At 33.1% G+C, this 21,276-nt stretch overlaps 1 pseudogene; it reads right to left on the reverse strand.

Annotated features, from left to right (window-relative positions):
* Positions 1-3,477: 3,477 nt before the first annotated feature.
* On the reverse strand, positions 3,478-4,541 carry LOC101446837 (large ribosomal subunit protein uL10 pseudogene; annotated as a pseudogene).
* Positions 4,542-21,276: the final 16,735 nt, after the last annotated feature.

The following is a 21,276-nucleotide window of genomic DNA, read 5'->3' on the forward strand; positions in this document are numbered from 1 at the left end:
AATTTTGGATAGATACTTATACAGTCTTAACTGGCACATTAATATTGATGGGACAATTCTGTTCAGAAACTCCAAATATGATGGGGAATGGTAAGCAAAAGTAAAAATAGAGTCCTAAAAATTCGCTTCATGATTAGACAAGTGAGACTTGAAAATGGGAAAGTTATAAAATACCCTGGACATATTTTGATATTGCTATTTTTTTAAGTTTTGGCATCATATACAAAATTTAAATTCTTAAATGCTTACTAAACAGAATATGGGAGGAGAAATGATGTTTTAGAATCAACCTGATAATATAAATATATAAATTCTAATTTAGAAATTGGGAGTTAATCACACATATTTACGCATACAATTATGAAACACCAAACTACTTGTTACATTGAATTTTGACTAGAGATTTCTGGGCACAAAATGCACTATCCTGTTAATTGAATACTAAACTAACAGGATTGCCAAGCTATGTTAGTCAATTTCACAGTATTCAAATGGCAACTTAAAATTTTACTTGCTAAACTGAATTACAAATTATAAACATAAAATGATAGCCTATGCTTTTGCAAAGTTTTTTTAAAAATTTTCATTTTATTGACTTTCACAAATCAAACAGACAAATTTGGATAAAGGACATTTTTGTTCACATGCACCTGAAATTTCATGAAAAAGGAATGTTTATTTAATTACGATACTCAAGCTTTAAGTATTTAAAAATAATAGTTTGTGTCACATTGAGGCAAATGTTTCATGCAAAATCCTTTTATTATCCAGGATAGTCTTACCCCATGTTTCCTATTTAAAGAGAGCCTAAGCAAATGCTTGCCTGCTAATTCTTTAGTGTTTGGGGAGAGAACTGGGAACTCAGGGATGTATAAAGGAAAAGGAGGATGAGACAGCAGAATAACTGACTTTAGACCACAATTTCAACACCAGTGATTGCTTTGTCATGCAAATTGCAAAAAGAGGACTTTTAAAACCACTGAGTCTCAAACAGTCAGTGATAGGCGAATTAGGGAGGAAGCCAACACATTTGTATGCTGTTTCTTTCCACTAATCCATCTTACTGCCTAAAGTCCGCCCACAGGGTTCTAACTCCCTGTTCTGGTTCAGTGCCACAACCTCTGACTGAAGAATGAGGGACAATCCAATCTGGCCAGTGCAGAGGCATAGTTGAGTCCCTCCTTTTCAGAAGGTGATGCTCATGGTACTCCTTGGTCTCTGGTGGCAGCACTGTGACCAGTGGCCCAGGCTTATGATCATGGGAACTTCAACTCTCCTTATGTCTCCTTTCTTTCTTGCGAGAGCACTCTCAACCCCTCCTGCAGGAGAGAACCTAATGACCCATCTCTCACTTGCAGCTCAGCTTGAGGTACACTCATCAGCTCGAAAGCTCGTCCTTGTGGTCCAGTGAACTATGAACTAAAAAAGCAAGTTATATCCCATATTCCAATATTTATATTCTACATATAGTGATGGGGTAAGTGCAAGCTAATGGCAATTAACATTGTTAATGTTTATTAAGCAGTAGCTGTGAAACACCCTCCTCTGACAAAAACAGAAGTTCTTTCAAAGACACAAATTTTGCTCTCTGGGGAGTTAACTTGATATTTGTTTTCTTCTCTGTGACCTGCTTCCTGCTAGGGATTATCGAATAATATATTTCTTAAAAGAGAGAGAAAACTGTGGACATGGATGTGCAGAAGAAATTTTTGTCATTATCATCCCTCCTTCCACTTTTGCCACCCTTAAGTCAATTCTCCTTATAGCAGCAACAGTCATCTAAAATATGTCATATCTTGTCATTCCCCTAAGTAAATCAAATTCATCTAAGGGTACCCCTTGCACACTGAATAAAATCCATTCTTTGCCTACCTATCTTACATCTATTGATTTCTCCTCTCTTTCTGTCTCTCTCTGTTTTCTCTGTGCATCCATCTAATCTATCTAGATCTAATCTATCATCTATATTAATCAAATTTATCTTCCTTTAATCCATATCTTTTTCTATCCATCTAATCTATTTATCTATATAACTAATCTATCATCTTTATCTCTCCATCTAATTTACCTATCTATATCCATATAATCTATCATCTTTATCCATCCATTCCATCTATCTTCCATCTTTCTATCTATCTATTTATCTATCCATCTAGCTCACCCATCAGTCATCACAATTTACCCATGCTTCATGACCTCAAGACTTGTAATGGAAGTAAGTAAAATGAGCCATGCTTAAATGGATTAGATATGATGATATGGTAAACAAACAAACAAACAAAGAAAACTGAAGAACAAATGCCCATACTAAAGAAATTCAAATAATAAAAATTAATGGAAATAGTCAACAAATAAAACATACCTCTAATTAGATTTTGACCTGTAAACTACCTTTCTAAAACTCTTTTCATGTCACTCTGTTATCCACCACCCTCAACTATCTCACTGCCTGCTGCTCTACACATGGCTGATAGCTTTTCACCTTTCAGGACTAATTTTTCATTTCAGAAGACGTCCATTCAAAAATTTGAAAATTTCATACACATTATGTTATAATATAGAAACATTAGTAAAATACCTGTTTGATGAGATTTGATTAATGAGAATATATATATATATATATATTCATCTATTAATCTATGTATATATATCTAGCAATGCTAGGAAATGTAAAAGAAAATTCTGAATACCAAACCAAATGAAAGCAAATGGATTTTGATTGTTTTATATGTACTTTTTTCCCTCCTAATACAGAGAACATTGAATATTTGTCTTTTCAATAAAGCAAAATAATATTCTACATATGCAACATTTGTAACCTAAATTTTAATCCAAATATTCCATTTTTAGCATATTTAGATTTTTATTACTTGGGCACCTATTTAAAGAATCAATAATCTTACAGCGATCCTTTTGGAGTTGAAATTCAATAAAACTTGTGGAGAATTAAGAAAGTACTATATGAATTTGATAAAATTCTGTCCTTGGATATAGCCAAACTTGTTATTTTGGAAAGCCAAAGTAGTTTTAAGTGGCAATATGCCAGTCTAAAAGTTCATCATAAATTTATTTTCTTGAATTATTATTCTGTGAATAATTACCACTCTTCTTTTTAAAGTACTTTGTTTAATCTCAAGAGGCTTTTATTAGGTTTCCCCCTTCCCACTAAACTCTTGTACTAAGATTCCCTAGTTCTCTCTTCCACCATTCATTTGTAGACTTGTTTTGATAAGTTATGATAGTGCTAATACACCACTTTGTGTGTGGAATTCAAAATTTTCTCTTCACTGAGTCTTTTGCAATATAAATATCCATGCTCCCAACAATTTTATAAAACATGAAATTCTGAATATTTTTCACGATAATCTGAACATCCACCCTGTGATGAAAAACCATGGATACCCCCATTTCTTACTCTTATATAGAGAGATTCTCTACAAAAATTTGTTAAGGGTTGAGTGTGTTTGTTTGTTTTTTTTAAGAGAAATAAGCCTTTATTTCCTTGTTTCACAAATAAAGCTAATTGTGTTGACTGCTTTTTGGTGACTAATCAAAGAGAAGGAATCCCATATCCTCATCAGACTCCTCCCACTCTTCCTTTACTTCAACTTTGGCTGGAGCAGGAGCAGTAGCAGGTGCAGCAGTGGTGGCAGCGGCCACGGGGGCAGCAGCCACAAATGCAGATGGATCAGTCATGAAGGCCTTGACCTTTTCAGCAAGTGGGACAGTATAATCAGTCTTCACAGACAAAGCCAGAACTCGCTTGTACCCACTGATGATAGAATGGGGTACTGATGCAACTGTTGGGTAACCAGTATGCAGACACACGCTGGCAACATTGTGAACACTCTCCAGGAAGCGAGAGTGCAGAGTTTCTTCTGTGATGTCAAGTACTTCAGGGTTGTAGATGCTGCCCTTGTCAAACACCTGCTGGATGATCAACCCAAAGGAGAAGGGGGAGATGTTCAGCATTGTCAGCAGTGTGGCTTCGCTGGCCCCACTTTGTCTCTGGTCTTAATCAGCTGCACGTCTCTCAGGATTTCAATGGTGCCCCTGGAAATCTTAGCGGTGATGCCTAAAGCCTGGAAGAAGGAGTCTTCTCGGACCCCAGACCAGTGTTCTGGGAGAGCACAGTGACTTCACATGGGGCAATGGCACCAGCACGGGTGACAGCTGGCACCTTGTTGGCCAGTCGCATGTCCCCGATCTCAGTGAACACAAAGCCCACATTCCTCCGCAGATGAGGCAACAGTTTCTCCAGGGCCGAGTTGTTTTCCAGATGCCCTCGGATGGCCTTGCGCGTCATGGTGTTCTTGCCCATCAGCACCACGGCCTTCCCACGGAGGGACGCGCGGATCTGCTGCATCTGCTTGGAGCCCACATTGTCTGCTCCCGCAATGAAGCATTTTGCATCATCATCCAAGAGTTGGATGATCTTAACGAAGTAACTGGACTTCCAGGTCGCCCTGTCTTCCCTGGGCATCACGGCGGTGCGTCAGGGATTGCCGCGCAGGGTTTAAAGACCATGTCACTCTCACGAGGACCCCTGGCGAGAGAACGAGTGTGACTTCGTTTTAAATTAATTATTTAAAAATTAAATTCACTACTCATTTGTACATTATTCTGGTATTTAAATGGTGGCGACTAACCCGTAAAGACTGAATTGCATTCAGCCCCCAGATCAAGGCGCTCGTAATTATTATCTACACCTATACTAATCTGCTTCTATGCAGAGAAAATTTAGTAAGTGCAACTTAATTCATATTTTGGTATGTACTGTGTGAGGAAAATTGAAAACGTGGCTCCCTGAAAGTCTTTTATGTCTCAGGGTAAGTTAATTTGAGGATTTATCTAATTTCAAATGCTTATTTTCCTATTCAATCACAAACTTTGCAAAAGCTTTGCATCTGTGAGAGGGATTTCAAAATCAACTCAGTCTTTCCAAATAATTATAATTAAATAGTTGGCACTGATAGTTAAATAGGTGACACTGATGATTTTTAAGATGCCTTGTCAATCCATATATTCCAGGTTGGCTAACTATAAATAACCTAGAGAGATCATGTATGTAACTGCTGAAAATAATGAGCAGAAAATCACTCTTACTTTATTAATGAGATTTGACCAGATCATTTATTTCTCATTTTTCCTTTCCCAGGAGAACACAGGAAAGGGAGAGTGGGTTACAAACCAACAGCTAACCTTTCATTCTTAATTATATTTAGCTTCCTGAACATTCTTGTATAATCTTTGTCAGACTTTTCAACAAAATTAGTTTCACTAGGCCTTAACTTTTATTTAGTGGGGGATTTGGGGATTAAGGTTATATAACTAGACATTCATATGTTTTGGAATTTTGGTTTGTTATCTCAATTAACTGGAAGGATTAAGTTTCCCATTTACTTTTTTCTTTCTTGCTGGCTCTCTCTGTGCTGCTTCATCTTTGTCTAGTGCTTTCGTGGCAGGCTATGTCCATATCCATCTATTGCTTTAATTTCCAGCTTGATAAAGGAAATTTTTAGAACTCTTTTATTAAAGGAGAAGCAAAATTCTCAATTTCTGCTCCCAGATCCCTTCTTCAGTCCCATCACTGGTTCATGTTTGCTTGTTTTGTTTAGTTTGTTCTTAATTTCTGATCAGCTGATTTTTTTAAAAAATTCATGCTAAGTACTTCTTTTATTTCCTATTAGTAAATTTTTTCTATCATTAATATGTATTTCCAATTAGAAGAAGCAAATCAAAACAAGCAATTATGGAGCTAACTGGTCTGGAATACATTGTTTATTTTTATATATTTTGTATGATTGAGCAAAATCACATAGAAGTTGGAACTTACTGAACATGGTATAAATTGTCAATGATACCCATAGGTGGAAAACAGCACAGCAAGATGATTTGCCCAATGACACAGATAATTTCAATATATTAGTGTAACAGTTTTATATTATTGATGACTTCCAAAAAGAAATACTGGATTATGTTTGTAAATATATTAGATCATATCTGGGCATATCTGGGCATATTAGATCATATCTGATTCATAGGTTTATTTAATTAAGTAATTATGTAAACCTCTAGTGCCAGTAGAGCTTAAGTCCCCACTGTTTGGTGGGTGGGGACTCATAGATAAAAGGCATGGCAAAGGACAGAGTTAAGGGTTTTTGATGATGGAGTTTGATGCTGAAGCCTGAAGCTGGAGCCCCAGAAAGTAAATACAGAGAGGAAAGAGAAGCAAATTAAAGGAAGGAAGGAACCCAGGAAGCCGGAACCCTACAGATGTCAGCAGCCATCTTGATCCAAAACGTGAAAATAGACTTTGGTGGAGGAAGTAACTAATGTTTTATGGCCTGGTATCTGTAAGCTCCTACCCTGAATAAATACCTTTTCTAAACCCAACTGATTTCTGGTATTTTGCAGTAGTGCCCCTTTGGATGACTAATACAATCTGTTTACACAAAACAAAGGAAATTAGGAAAATGTTTTTTAATGAAAAACATAGTGTGTGACTCTGATTTTCTAATGCAAAGTCTTATTTTAGTATGTAGAATTTAGTGTTATATTTTAATTAAGGCATAGATCAGCATAAAAATAAAATGCATTTCATCATAATTAAAATAAGTTTATCAATGTATGTATGTATATTCCCTATGAGGAAATAGTATATTTTGGGTAAATATAGGATATGCTAGAGATTATGGCAAGAATATACAAATCAAAGTTCTTGGATAATTCATAGCTATTTTTCAAATGCACAGCTTTTTATGCCTTTGTTAAAATTAATTCAAATTCTTTTGAATAGGAAACAACATGAACATACAAATTATTTCACCTTATAAAATGACCTTCATGATTCTTATGTATTAGGTGCTTACTGTGTGCCAGATATTTAGTTAAATGCTATATATTTTAACTACTTTTATTTTAACAACACTTGAGTGAATTAGATGTTACTTATGACCCATTTTCCAGATTAGAAAATTGAAGATCTGAGTAGTAATAAGTTGCCAAATTGAATTCAAAACTAGGTTCATAGCCACTGGCTATTCAATTATCTTAATCACATTTACTGATACTATTCCATATCCCCTGAAACCTTTAAGCAGCTATAAAATGATTCATCCTTTTGAGAGAATCTTTCAAATGATTCTTCATATAATAATGTAAATATAATCTATAAATTCTCTTTTTCCAAGTGCTTAATGTATCATAATGAATGGCATAAGAGGAAGTTGAACTGAGAAAGAACTGGTTGTACTAATGAGAACAAAATATCAAATACATATTATTGCACCCTTTGTAATTATTTCTCAGCGTAGAAATAAAAAAGTAATAATGAAGGTAGAAAATTCAAGTCCAGCCATTTTATTTCTTAAGGCTAAAGAATAATAATGTAGGGAAAAAAATTCTTCAAGTTTTTATATTGTATTGTATTGATGTAAATTTCAGATACACTATTTATAACACAGAATGGAATAATTCTTGAAATATGCTTGCTATAATGAGTAGAATGAAAAAAAAAACAGTGTTTTAAAATTCTGGACAAAGCAACATACATTAGGTTGCTTATCTTGCATGTGAAAGACAATAGTGTTTCTTACTTGGCTGCATCATGTATCATTCTTCTCAGCTTATTTATAGCCTCAGTGAAGCAAGAAAAATAAATAAATGATATTAATTGAGTTGTATTTAATATATTAGAATTAAATGTATTAAATCTTTCAAAGTATGAGGACAACCAGTGGCATATTTGGCATTATCTATATTCTATTATGTAATGAAAAATATAATCTGTTCGAATAGTGGATAGTAAATTATTTTACCTTATGTGACTGACATAAGGTTTGTAATGTGTCGTTGCACACTTAACAGTTCCTGTTGAGTATGTACAATATTTTATTATTATTACTATTTTCTTTTTTAGAAGGTACAAGGGATTGAGTCCGGGAGCTTGTATGTGAAGCAGATGCTTAACCATTGAGCTATATCTGCTCAAGAATAGGGAAAAAGAGGTATAATACGGGGGCATTTTTGGGATTTGGAATTATCCTGAATGATATTTCAATGACAGATACAGGCCATTATATATCTTGTCATAACCTACAGATTTGAGTGGGAAAGAGTGTAAACTAAAATGTAAACTATAACCTATGCTTAGTGGCAATGCTCCAAATGTGTTCATCAATTGCAATGAATGTACCACACTAATGAAAGAAGGATGGGAGGTGTGGGGAGAGGGGTATATGGGAATCCCTTATATATATATTCTTTGTGTAACATTTGCTGTAATCTAAGTATCTTTTAAATACATGTATATATATTTAAAAAAAAAGAATATGTACTGTATGTTGACCTCATCTAACTTATTCTCATTGTATGTACAGAATCTACTAAGAAACATATCACATAAACTGTGCTTAATAAATATGCATTGTATTAATGAATCTTATGTTAAGAAGTAAATTTTAAACTGAAAGCATTGTATCAATGTAAACTGTTATTGAAAATAATGACAGTGAAAAAGAGAAAGAAAAGCAAGAATTTTCTGAAAAACAGGACCATATTTAAAGAGATTTTCATGTGATTGATAGTTGGATGTTGATTATATAATAAATTAAAGATAAACTATAGCACTCTTTTTTCCCTCCCCCTCCTTCTCCTCTTCCCTTCCCCTCCCCCTCCCTGCTGGTTTTGCTATCTGTGTACATTCACTGTGCGATCTTTTGTATCTATTTCTCTTTTTGTCTTCTCTTCTTGTCTTTCTCCTCTAGGATTCACCAGGACTCCATCCTGAGGACCTCTGATGTGGACAGAGGTTTCTGTCAATTGCACCACCTCAGCTCCTAGTCTCTGCTGTGCTTCACCTTGACTCTCCCCTTCATCTCTCTTCTGTTGCATCATCATCTTCTTGTGTGACTCACTTGCGTGGGCACTGGCTCACCACACAGACACCACGTGGGTACTTGGCTCACCATGTGGGCACTCAGCTCACTGTACAGCCTCTCAGCTCACCACGCAGGTGCTGGCTCGCCACACAGGCATCCTGCGTCGTCTTCTTTTTCACCAGGGGGCCCCAGGGATCAAACCCAGGTTCTCCCATATAGTGGGCAGAGACCCTATCACTTGAGCCACCTCCACTACCCTAACCCTCTTTTAAATGACAAAATTCCTACATTAATTCAGGTATTTTCTGATGATGGTGTTTGGTGAGTAGTTCTTTAATAAAAAGCTAACTCTCTGTCATTTATAATTGTTTCTATTTACATATAAAGAAACTAAGATCTGGAATAAATACCTTTCACTAGGCCACACCACTATTATGTAATGAATTGGCATTTCAATGTAGGTCAGCTGCCTCCAAAATTCATACTATATTACCAATACTGCTAACTACCAACCATTTTATTTGAGGGGCTTTCTGAGAGTATTCAGTGCTTGATTGAAGCTTATAAAGACAAGCTAATATGGAAGAAATACTGCAATTCTGACAGACTCAAAACTGCTAATCTCCTTAACAACTTGGTTGAAAAAAAGGAGACCTCTACATATCAGTTACTGTAATCACGCACTTATAGTTTTTCTATTACAACTGGATAAACATGTTTGACCACTTATATATAGCATCTGTTTTTATCTTCAAATATAATGAATAATATTCAGTGTAGTTGAGAATCTTTGTGTATCTGACACTATTTACAATCTTTCAAAGTATGAGGACAACTAGTGGCATATTTGATGAATATAATTTCAAAGGGCATTGTTGATCATACATATTGGTTGATAATTATACTTTTGAATATAATTTGAAAACATTTACTCTAATACTTGTGTTTGACCAAATCTATAAAGAGGCAATACAAATTCTACTAATGTGTTACATGAGAACTAAGTAAAGATTAAAATAGATCCTCTCGGCCCATTGTTTTTGACACTGAATTGGGTTAGAACATTAAGCAGAAAGGATTCAGTATAGGAATTATTAGTATGTGCTGCTTTCAAGAGTTTCTCCCACCAGAAACTTGTAAACATGAGTCATCATTTATATACTTAAAAGTAGGACAATGGAGTTTAGATCCAGTCCCTCAGGTACATGCGATCTACTAAAAGAACAATATACTCAGAGCTATCAATTTATAACAAAATCCTGACCTACCTTTAGTATTTCATCATTATATTCTAAGAGATTTAATATGATCCAAATCAATTATTTTTCAGATGAAATTATGAAAATGGAGCTGTCATCTTCATTTTTTAAAATTTTTTATCCCTATCCAAAATTGAACCTATTATTAGGGAAAGAACATAAGACTATAAAGGTTTAGAAATGTCCTTGTGGAAATTTTAAAAAAGTAATCAAAGAGTCGAAGAATGAGGTGACACTGGAATTAGGAATTATCCATTTTTTCTGAATATAACTGAATTGTTTAAGAAAACAAACGTGTTTTATTCATAGTTATCGTATTCTTATGTTCACATTACGTTACAGAGTATGTGGTTTTCCAAGGTGAAATAAAAAGATATTAGACTTAATCTGTAATGTCCATGCAAACATGAATTGCTTTTACCTTCCCTAGAGCTCTCAATAGGAACTAAATTGGTGAGTGATAATTTGGGTAGGGTAAGATGCAGCTTAAGATGAGAATGAATAACAGGTAAGATTTATGGATCTAAAGGGCTGAAAGAGAGAGAATCAAATTCAACTTATGCTCAATTATTTTCTTTATTTCTGAGGTGATAAGAATGTATAATTGCTTTCCTTTCTACTTGTTTGCTATGTTCCTCCCTATATTTAACTTTGTATTTACCAGGGATAGGATTTCTCAGGAAATTTCAAAATTTCTATATGCATAAAATCTAAAACAGGACAGGAGAGGTGCATTTAGATGACATTATTCTGCTGTTTGGTATGTCCAAGGGGAGAAAATCCCCTGGGGTTTAAAAAACCTATGGTGGACGGAGAGTCTGCTATTTGGCATTTAGAGGAACAGGAGCGGTGTGGTCCTCCTATTCCAAAATCCGCTAGAGGCAACAAAAGAGGAAATACTTGAACCAAAGTACCCAACATTAGGACAAATTTATGTTAAAACATGAACCCTGTGGTGAGTGATGGATGGTGGTTAAAAGTACTAATATGAGAATGTTCTCATGAGCAACAGTAAATATACAATACCAATATGTGGTGTTAATAATAGGTTGGTTTGGGGAAAAAATACAGCATAGTTTAACTTAGGTATAGTCATAATATCCAAGTAATATTATGATGATGTTCTTTCATCATTTGTAACAAATGTGGCACAACAATGTAAGGTCTTGTTTGCAGGGAATCCTGTATGGTATGCATGACTGCTCTTTAAAATTTTGAAATAATAAATCATTAACCCCCCCCCCCAAAAAAAAGAGATCTGAAAATATTGCATACTTTACTTTAGGATGCTATAGATATGGTCTGTCCTGTTGGTTTTAAATTTTTGAACACCAAATTATGATATTACAAAATTATAAAAGAGGTACTTATGGAATAATCATTTAAACTACCAATTTACAAAATGCTTTCTTTAAATAATGAGTTCTCCCATTCTCTACCTCTAATAGTGGTTGAAGGCTTGAAACAATCAGATTTCTTCATTTTCCTATATTTTCATTTCATTGAAACTTATTTAAATTAGTGTCTAGAGCATTTTAGGTAAAAACCATTGAGAGATAGCATGAAATATGGAGAAGTTTGCCAGTGCTACTTTTCATATTTTTTTAGAGAATGGTGGGTCATGAATGTGGATCCCAATTAAGTACTACTATATTGAATTAGTCTTTTTTATTATCTTCTGACTTGATAATCCAATTATCTCTTTCCCAGTAGTCAGGTAAGACTTGTTATAATGCCTAATCATTGAGATATTGATTATCATTATTTATTTGTAAGCATGGACATATAATTCTTCAGGCATGTATTTGCAGATCATTATGAACCATGCAAGAGTTTGCTAGGAAAATCAAAGAAAACAAGAATTTATCTGCCCTACTATGTGGTAGGCACTATACTAGACAAAAACACCCTGCACTAAAAGAACATACATTTTTGATGAAAATTAAAAAGTTAACAATTAAAATAGAATGTGATTAATATTACCTGTATCTTTTCTGTAAAATATTGTTATTAATACTATTATCATAGTTCTGAACAACTCAAACCCTCAACTCAAATGTGAACAATAATACAAAAAGATTTTTAGACTTCCTTATTTTAACTTAACTTGTCAGAGGGCAGAATTTACTTTTTAAAATTTAATTAAATATTAGCATTTTAGTCCAGAATTTACTTGCATGCAATTGACTTACTAGCATACATATGCACTTTGAAATAATTTAAAATATATATATGCTCAGAGCCTCCTTATCTTGATCATATTCTCATCATAATCCTAATCTCTGCTGAAACGTGAGCCCAGAATGCACCCTTCCCATATGACATGGGTCATAAGGGCAGTGGTATAATGAAATCACCATATGTTTGTGATATCACAAAGTAATTAACACTAAATCCACTGCTTCTCTCTCCCAGGATTTCCCAAAGATAACAGTGCTGAAAGAAGTTGAATTCATGTCACACCAAGGTTAAGTTTCGCATACCTACAAAGCGCTTCCAGGAACATAGGTTTTTATTTTTATAAAAGGAACTAATTCAATATATCAATTAAAAACATGTTATTATTTGATTTTACTTAAATTCAGTTTGTTTACTAATATAGTAGTACCATGGCAAAAAATAATAAAGTTCTCAAATCCCATTTTAATTTCTGTTTTATTTAGAAAGGCCTTTCAGAATAGCATTCTGACATTCTCGCTTTCATAGATTAGCACTAACGAAGTTATTAGCTTACATAAGTAATATAATTCACTCAAATAAGTCACCATGAAGCCATCTTAAAAATTCAATGAAATGTGCAAATACCTATTGAATTTGCAATAGCTAAAAATTGTTTAAATATTCCGCCCATACCACTCTCAAAATTGTATCTTTTGGCAAAATGAACACATTGCTAGTGAATATTGCGTGCTTAAAAGCAGGTTAGGTATCCATATATATCATTTATAGCTCACCTTAAAAATCTTTTCCTAAAAAGACATTTCTTCAAAGATCTGCAAATGGCTAATAAGCACATGAAAAGATGTTCAACAACATTAGTCATTAGGAAATTGCATATCAAAACCTCAATCAGAAAACTATTTAACACCTACTGGAAAGGCAACTCTTAAAAAAAAAACATATAAAAAATAAATGTCGGAGAGGATGTGGAGAAATAAGAACATTTGTTCCTTGTTGGTAGGAATGTAAAATGGCACAACAACCGTGGAAAGCAGTTTGGCGGGTTCTCAGAAAGTTAATTATAGAATATTATATGACCCGAGAATCCCACTTCTAGATTCACACCCAAAAGAACCCAAAGCAGGGACTCAAACAAATATTTACATACCAATGTTCATAGAAGCATTATTCACAATTGCCGTAAGATGGAAGTAACCCAAGTATCCATCAACCTATTAATGTATAGGCAAAATATTGTGTATAAATATATACAATGGAATATTGTTTGGCCATAAATGGATGAAACTTGAATACATCATGTGGAGTGAAATAATCCTGACACTAAAGGACAAATGTATGACCTCACTTACATGAAATAATTAGAATATGCAAATTCATAGAGTCATAAATTAGTATGCAGGTTACCAGAGGATAGAGTCAGTGTAGGGAATGGAGAGTTACTGCTTAATTAGTACTGCATTTCATTTTGGGGTAATGCAAAACTTTTTATAATGGATAGTGGTGATAAAAGCACAACACTGTGATTATAATTAACACCACTGAATTGTGTAAGTGGACAAAATGGGAATTTTAAGTTGTATATATGTTACCAGAATAGATTTTTCTTAAAACCATGGAACTGTGCAAAACAAATAGTGAACCCTCATGTAAAATATGGACTACAGTTAATAGCATAATGAAATAATATTGTTTCATCAGTTTTAACAAAGATAACACACTAACGCAATGTGGTAATAATAGAGAAAACTGTGTGTGGTGAGAGGGTAGTGGCGCTATGTGGGAATTTTTTGCTTTTTGCACGATTTCACTGTAAACCCACAGCTTCTCTAATAAAAAAAAAAAAGTATAAAAAAAATTTCCTAAGCAATATCTTCTCAATCTATGTTAAAATTTCCTGTGATGTGTTCTCAACACCACTTATTTTTTTCCTTTGTTAGTATTCTTCCTGTAGTAACTTTAACTTAATTCCAATTGGAGTGCCTGCCCTTGTCTAATTGTTCAACATCCTATTTCCAAGTCCCTGAAGGTTTAAAATATATTTGTCAAGTATATAATTAAATTAAAGAATTAGTAGAAATTGTTCATTATGTTATATCACAAACTTTTCTATTAAAGGATAGCCCTTTCAAAGAATTTTGCAATATCTTTGGAGTTAACCATTTATACATAGCCTATTAAAATTCCCCCTTTGCCAATATGTTTGTATAACACTTAGTATTCTATAATTCATGTCCCTTTATAATAACCAAGGTTTAACCTCATAAAAATCACATCAGTTTTCCTCTTTCTCATGCTTGACCAATCTTTCATCTTGACCAAGATGAAAGTTTCTAGAAATCAAGGCACTCATCCTGGGAACCTTGTAGATAACACCGGAGAATATGCCTGACTCTGTGTTTCCAATTTCAATATTTTATTGATCTGTTTGTCTCTAAAGTCGTAATATTATAAAATAAAGTTTATTGATCCATACTTTATATACTGTGAAATGTCCCTATTTTAAATGTACATGTCTATAGATTTTGACACATTTTTACATTCCTATTTAGATTCATGTAATTCATTGCAAGTATCAAGATATAGAAACCTTCACTCTAAAATCTTCCCTAGTGCCCCAGCCCCATCAATTGCTCACATCATTTGCTTGAGTACCAATTGCTGAACTGTATAGGAAGAGTATGTCTTCCTTCACAAAGGAAACTTTCCAAAGCATATTTTGGCAGCATTTTACAACTTTACCAACAATGGTGAGCTTTACAGTCCCAGTTTTCCTCATCACTTGATATTGTCAGCCTTTTAATTTTAGCTATTTGTATGAGTATAAAATGAGCTGTATCTCATTGTGGTTTTAATGTAAATATTCCTAATTAATGACTAATGACTTTTGAAGTGCATTAGGCCAAGACACACACACATCAAACACACAGAAAACTTATTTTGTGAAGTATATCTTCAAATATGTGTCCTTTTTAAGTTTATATTTTTTGTCTTCTGGATTATAAGAGCTCTGGATACCTATCTTTTCTGATATATGTATTATTTACTCCCAGTTGCCTTTTTTTTAATAAAGTCCATTATATCATTTTTCTCCTTAATGATTAGTTCATTGTTTGTGCCATCTTTGGTGACCTTTGACCTCTTATAATATTGGAAAAAAGCAAACAGGTCACTATCTTTTAAACTTATTTCTAGGTTTGGATATTTTTCCTGGCAATAATATATTGAGTTTTGAAAGATAATTTCAGCTACTTAATACAAAAGGCAATGCAAATAAGAGCACATGAATGTGATAATACATAATTTTGTCGTTTAAAAGGTTTATGAACTATTGACGCATCTATGCTGTGACTACTGTAGCTGAGATAATATTTTAAAATACTAATAAAAAATGTCTTTCCTGTCTTATAATTTTTGATATTTCCCCCATTAAGAAACTAAGATTTTTCTACTTCAATAATTTAGTAAATAAGCTTAACAAATGGAAAAAGAAAACTGATCTGAGTAGTTTTAAATTATTTAAAACTACATAAACCTACAGTAAGAGATTGTCTTTATCACCCCAAAATTACGCAAAAGTTAAACTGAAAATAGGCCATGCTACTAGTAATATTCCCACCCATGTACTTATACATGCTTAATTCAGTATTATTTAAGTGTTATAAAAAAAATACATGTTTATTTAAGTGTTGTAAAAAAACCTAGACATTTTCCATTTCAACATTGATAACTATAGACTGCCTATCCATATCAACCATTTAGACTTCCCCAATATAATCTAATACTGGCAGATTTTGCTTTCTAGAAAAAGAGCAGATAAAGTCTGGCCCTTTTAAGGAATTGGTTTTGAGATGCAACATTTTTAAACTAATAGTCATTGATTCATACTCAATGATCAAAATTAGAAAGTTAAACTTAATATTTTTCAAAAAATCTCCATAAGTAGACAGCCCTCAGACATTGCTGGCTCACCCAAGATCAACAAAAACAAAAAAGATTCTCCTAGATTCCTGGAAAAATTGTCCCATTACTTTGCATACTGAATTATTTTTTTCTTGTTTTTCTTCTTTATGACATTAACTATCATGTTCCCTTACTGATAATATCTTTCCTGGGTTTGTGCTTTAGTATGAATTTTTCAGGACTCTAAGGCTATAATTTAGCTTTCCTGAGTAATTGCTAGTGTAGCCAATTTGAAGGGTTATGGATATATAACCCCATGCCAATTCTTGAAAAAACTCAAATAAAGCAAAACCTGCAATTAATGCTATTAAAATGAATTCTGTTCAAGGATATTCTAATCAACAAAAATGTTGTATTGATGTTTGGTGAATGAACATTCATGATATTATCTATAATTATCCAGAATAAACTTAGATCTTGACAGTACCAATTAGACTTTAGATGTACTTGTTATTCATATTATTTATTTTACAGTAAAACTACAAATGCATATGACTCAAAGTTGAAAATGTGTTAGTTTCTTAATATTTTTGAAGCTTATATATGCATAAAGAATATTTTCTGAACAATTATTTGTCCCCACCCCCCCACCCCCAAGATGGGTCCCTCATTTATTTACTCATTGCTTTTGCTTGTTGTCTGGTTTGTTTGTTTTATTTTTCTTTAGGAAGCAATAGAAACGGAACCCAGGACCTCATGTGGGAGACGGGCGCTCAACTGCTTGAGCCACATCTGCTTCTTGCTTGTTTTTGTTTTTGCTTGTTGTCTGCTTGATGTCTTGCTCATTGTTTTTTTGCTTTTTGTCTGCTTATTGTTTCAGCTCACTGTCTGATCATGGTTGTTTTTTTAATTTTGCCCATTGTCTATTCATTGTTTTTGCTAGATGTCTGCTTGTTGTTTGTCTTCTTTAGAAGACACTGGGAACCAAACCCAGGACCTCCCATGTGGGAGGTGAGTGCTCAACTGCTTGAGCCACATCTGCTACCCCAACAAATCAATTTTATTGATACATATTACTAAAGCATAAAATCCATCCAAAGTCTACAATCAATGGCATTTGGCATAATCACATAGTTGTGCATTCATCATTTAAACAATTATTAGAGTATTTTCATTATTTCAGTAATAATAAACAAAAACCAGGCAAACAAAAAAAAATTCTTCACCTCTCAATCTATGTTTTCCTTGCTGTATGTAGCTGATGTTTCTGGCTATTCTTGCATATTTGGTTATTTATTTATTTTAAAACAATTTTATTAAGATATATTCACATATCATGCAATCTATTCAATGTGTATAATTAATGGCTCTTTGTATAAACACAAAGTTGTGTATTCATCACCACAAAAAATTTTAGAACAATTTCATTACTCCAAAAATAAAAACTCCACAACCCTTAGCAGTTACCTCTCAATCCCTCCATCCTTCCCCAGCGTTAGGTAAAAAAAAACAACATTTTTTGAAAACAAAAACTAATTCTTAAATTTACCGTTTTAATGGAAAATGTTTGTATTTGATGCACAGTGCTTGATTCTGGCTTAGAGAAGCACAAGTAGATTCATTTTCAGTGGAAATAAATTGATTTTTGTGTCTGCTTTTGATACCTAATAAGCACAATGTTCACAAACATAAGAAGTTGGAAACAGTAGCAAAATGTTTTGCTCTCCTATGAATGATGGGATTCTTATCTTTTACTGAAAGCCCTAAAGTAAAGATCTTTTACTGATCTTTACTAACATCTGTGAAAAGAACAGGAAATTTCATCTTTAGTGTGCAATAAGCTCACAGCTCACAAAATTTTCCCTCTTCTCTCAGAGGCAAGTTCTCAAATAGAGCAAACGTTTCAGAGAAAGGATTTCTTACCTAGTCATGTACTTGTGGTTAAATGAGGTGAAAATACTCTTCTATCATGTACTTTGGTTCTTCCAGATAATTCTTGAGAAGATTTGAGATTGACTGATACTCTTCTGTACCCTCAAGCCCAAGCATCAGCAGAAAGATATCAAGATTTGAATCTTCAAGATAATTTTTTTCAAGTATCTTTTCTTTTAATTCCAAGGCATCTTGTCTTGAAAAATTATGTGGGATCTCACAGAGACTTACTCAAATGACTTAATATACAAAAATGTGCTAATTGAGCTAGTTTCTCTAAACATTCTTCATCTTCAAAATACTCAGAAAAATACTGCTTATTTTTCTTAAAATTGTTCTGACAATTCACCTTTCAATTCAAACACCTTGTTAAGAGTTCTTCCCCTGATGAACCATGGACCTCTACTTCTAAAGATAGCAGGAGACTTATATTCTCTTGATCCAGGTTTTCAGTTTTGTAAACATTCTTGAGAGAAATAGTTCTTCTAACGAATTTAATCATTTTATACAAATATACAGAAATATCTTCTTTTCAACTCTGAGTTTTGACATCAACATCTTATTGTGAAAGAAGCAATATAGTTTAATAGTGATAGTTTATTTTCTGAAAGGAGAGGCAAAAGCTCTCACGAAGCCAAACATTATTACAGATGCCAACAGTAATTCTAAAGCACACATTTTTTTTTTTTCAATTAGGAAGACAAAGCATTAAATACATCCTGGTGTCTGCTTGTTTCGGACACATATTTGTGGCAGAAAAAGTTGTATTAAATTTTACTACCATTTACTAATCTTACAAATGCTACAGCATGGCATTTATTGGTGAAATCTGTTGACGGAACAACCTGGATTGAAAAACTGTTGTTTTCAGTTTATTGCATGAAATTTCTGCAGCATCAGGTGATATGTCATCAATACATTGATAAAATCTTACTGTTTAAGAATGGAACTTTTCAAAAATTTCTCATTTTGCAACTTGTCTCAGCCTTTCTTCCAAAGAATTTTATGTGCTGGAATTACTATATCCTCAACAACTGTGTTTGTCCATTTCTCTCAATTAGCTTCTGAGCTTAAAAGATTTGTTTCATGAGCCTTTTTACTGACCGCCCCTCCCCTTAACAAAAGATATTCTTTGTTAATTTTTTTTTTTAGGAAATACATGGGAAGCAATTGCTCAAACCACTGAGCTAGCCTGCTCCCCTCTGTTAATTTTAAGAGTACGATCACCATTTAAAATATTCAGAACTTTAACTGGTCAAATGCTTTAATTTGTAGCTATGTGTGTCTTTTTCCCCTCTGGGGCCTTTTCTGCTCTTTTAAACTGTTTGCTATGTACAGCACAATGGAATGGGGTTTCTTAGGTTATTAGTCCATGGAAATCATTGATAAATAGCTTTCATTGTAATGACAGACTTTTGGGGGATGGTATATTTCTTGTTGCGCTAATGCAGTATAATGATTAAGACGATTGCTACTTTTTATCATTTATCTAATAAGAATTGTTCATAAGCCTAGGGCAGAATTCTTTGGCATTTATCCCCCCATTTCACTGTTGACTAATACTTCAGACAGAAAACCAGTTATATGCAATAATTATAAATTCCATTTTTAAATTCAATTCATATAATTAAAGAAAAACTTTTGAAAGTCCATTCATATATTGACATCATCTACAACATTTTTCGAGTGATATTATTCTCTTCCCTATTTTGGACATGTAATCCCATTGTCATACCCAATAGCTATTTACGCCTCAGACGTCTCAGTGCAAAGCTTCTTATACTCTCTGGACATGTGCTTCTATCTTTATAGCTAACACTTTTTTGAACCTCACATCCAACAACCTTTTAACTCAAGTAGGATCTATGGGTCATTATTCTACTAACTTTTCACTTGCTCATACGCCACTCACACTTCCTTTGCCTTATATTCTCTGTTTAAATTCCATTCCCACTTAAAATCCTATGGATGATTATAGTTCAACAGGTCTAGGAAGCAACCAGTTCATATTGGAGATAAAGGAAGGATTGTTAGTCAGTTTTGCCTGTGGGAAAAATGTTTAAAAAAGAACTAATAAATATTTGTTATGATTGAACTCTTGGAAAAATATTGATATTTAAGAGTACTGATAAAAAGTTGGACTAAAATATGTTTGGACCAAAAATACCAGTAGGAAAATGGAAAGACAAATAATAAACCAAGGTTATTTTATTAACTCACACAAAAGTAAATTTTAATGAAAAAAAAAACATAATCGTGTTGTATTTTACTCAACAATTAATGCTATTTTAAAAATTGAAATAATTTAATCATGAACAATTAAAAATAAAAATATTTTTGTAACTATAGGAAACTAAATTGCTAAGTGGAACTAGAGTATGTTAAATGTTTAAATACCAAATAAAATTTCTAAAGTTAATAAATAAAAATAGTATTCACTTACTGTTTTGAATCACACATGAAATATATCAGAATAACAGTTAAGTTGTTGGAAATGGTTGGTTCTAGCAAGTAAGAATGATTGGAAAAAAAAAAAAGAATGATGGGTGGAACGGAATATGGTATGGAACCCTGTTATACTATATTAGTATTTGAAACGTTTTAATTAGATGCTTGTATTTAACAAAATACCGAGTATAGAAAATAGTAAAATAAATTTACATAAGGATTCACATATGATGGCTTACTTTGAACTTTGAATAAGTTGGAGAAAATACAAAAGACATGATTTTTTCTTTTCCTTTTTTTTTTTTTGCTTTTAGACATTAATTTGAGCCATAACAAATTAGTGATATGTGACTAATTTAACCCAACAGCATTGCATATTAATCCATTTCAACTAAATAGAAATCTATAAAATAAGCCTTATTTAATGTGTTATCATACTGTCAAGGAGAAATAAACTGGCTATATGATCCATAGATTTTTATATTAGGCTAAAATAACAAGAACATTAATATAGCAATTTATGGCTGAGTATTATCACAGGCCATGTGTATTTCCTTAACAAAGCACTAAGAATTTTATGTATATACCTGAAGATAAATATGTTTTTAAAAATATTTATAAAACAGAAGGGCATTTTAATGAAGTTAGAATTTTGCTTGTCCTTGGGTTGATAC

The sequence above is a fragment of the Dasypus novemcinctus genome, chromosome 15, assembly GCF_030445035.2.
Source record: "Dasypus novemcinctus isolate mDasNov1 chromosome 15, mDasNov1.1.hap2, whole genome shotgun sequence".
NCBI classification, from domain to species: Eukaryota; Metazoa; Chordata; class Mammalia; order Cingulata; family Dasypodidae; genus Dasypus; species Dasypus novemcinctus.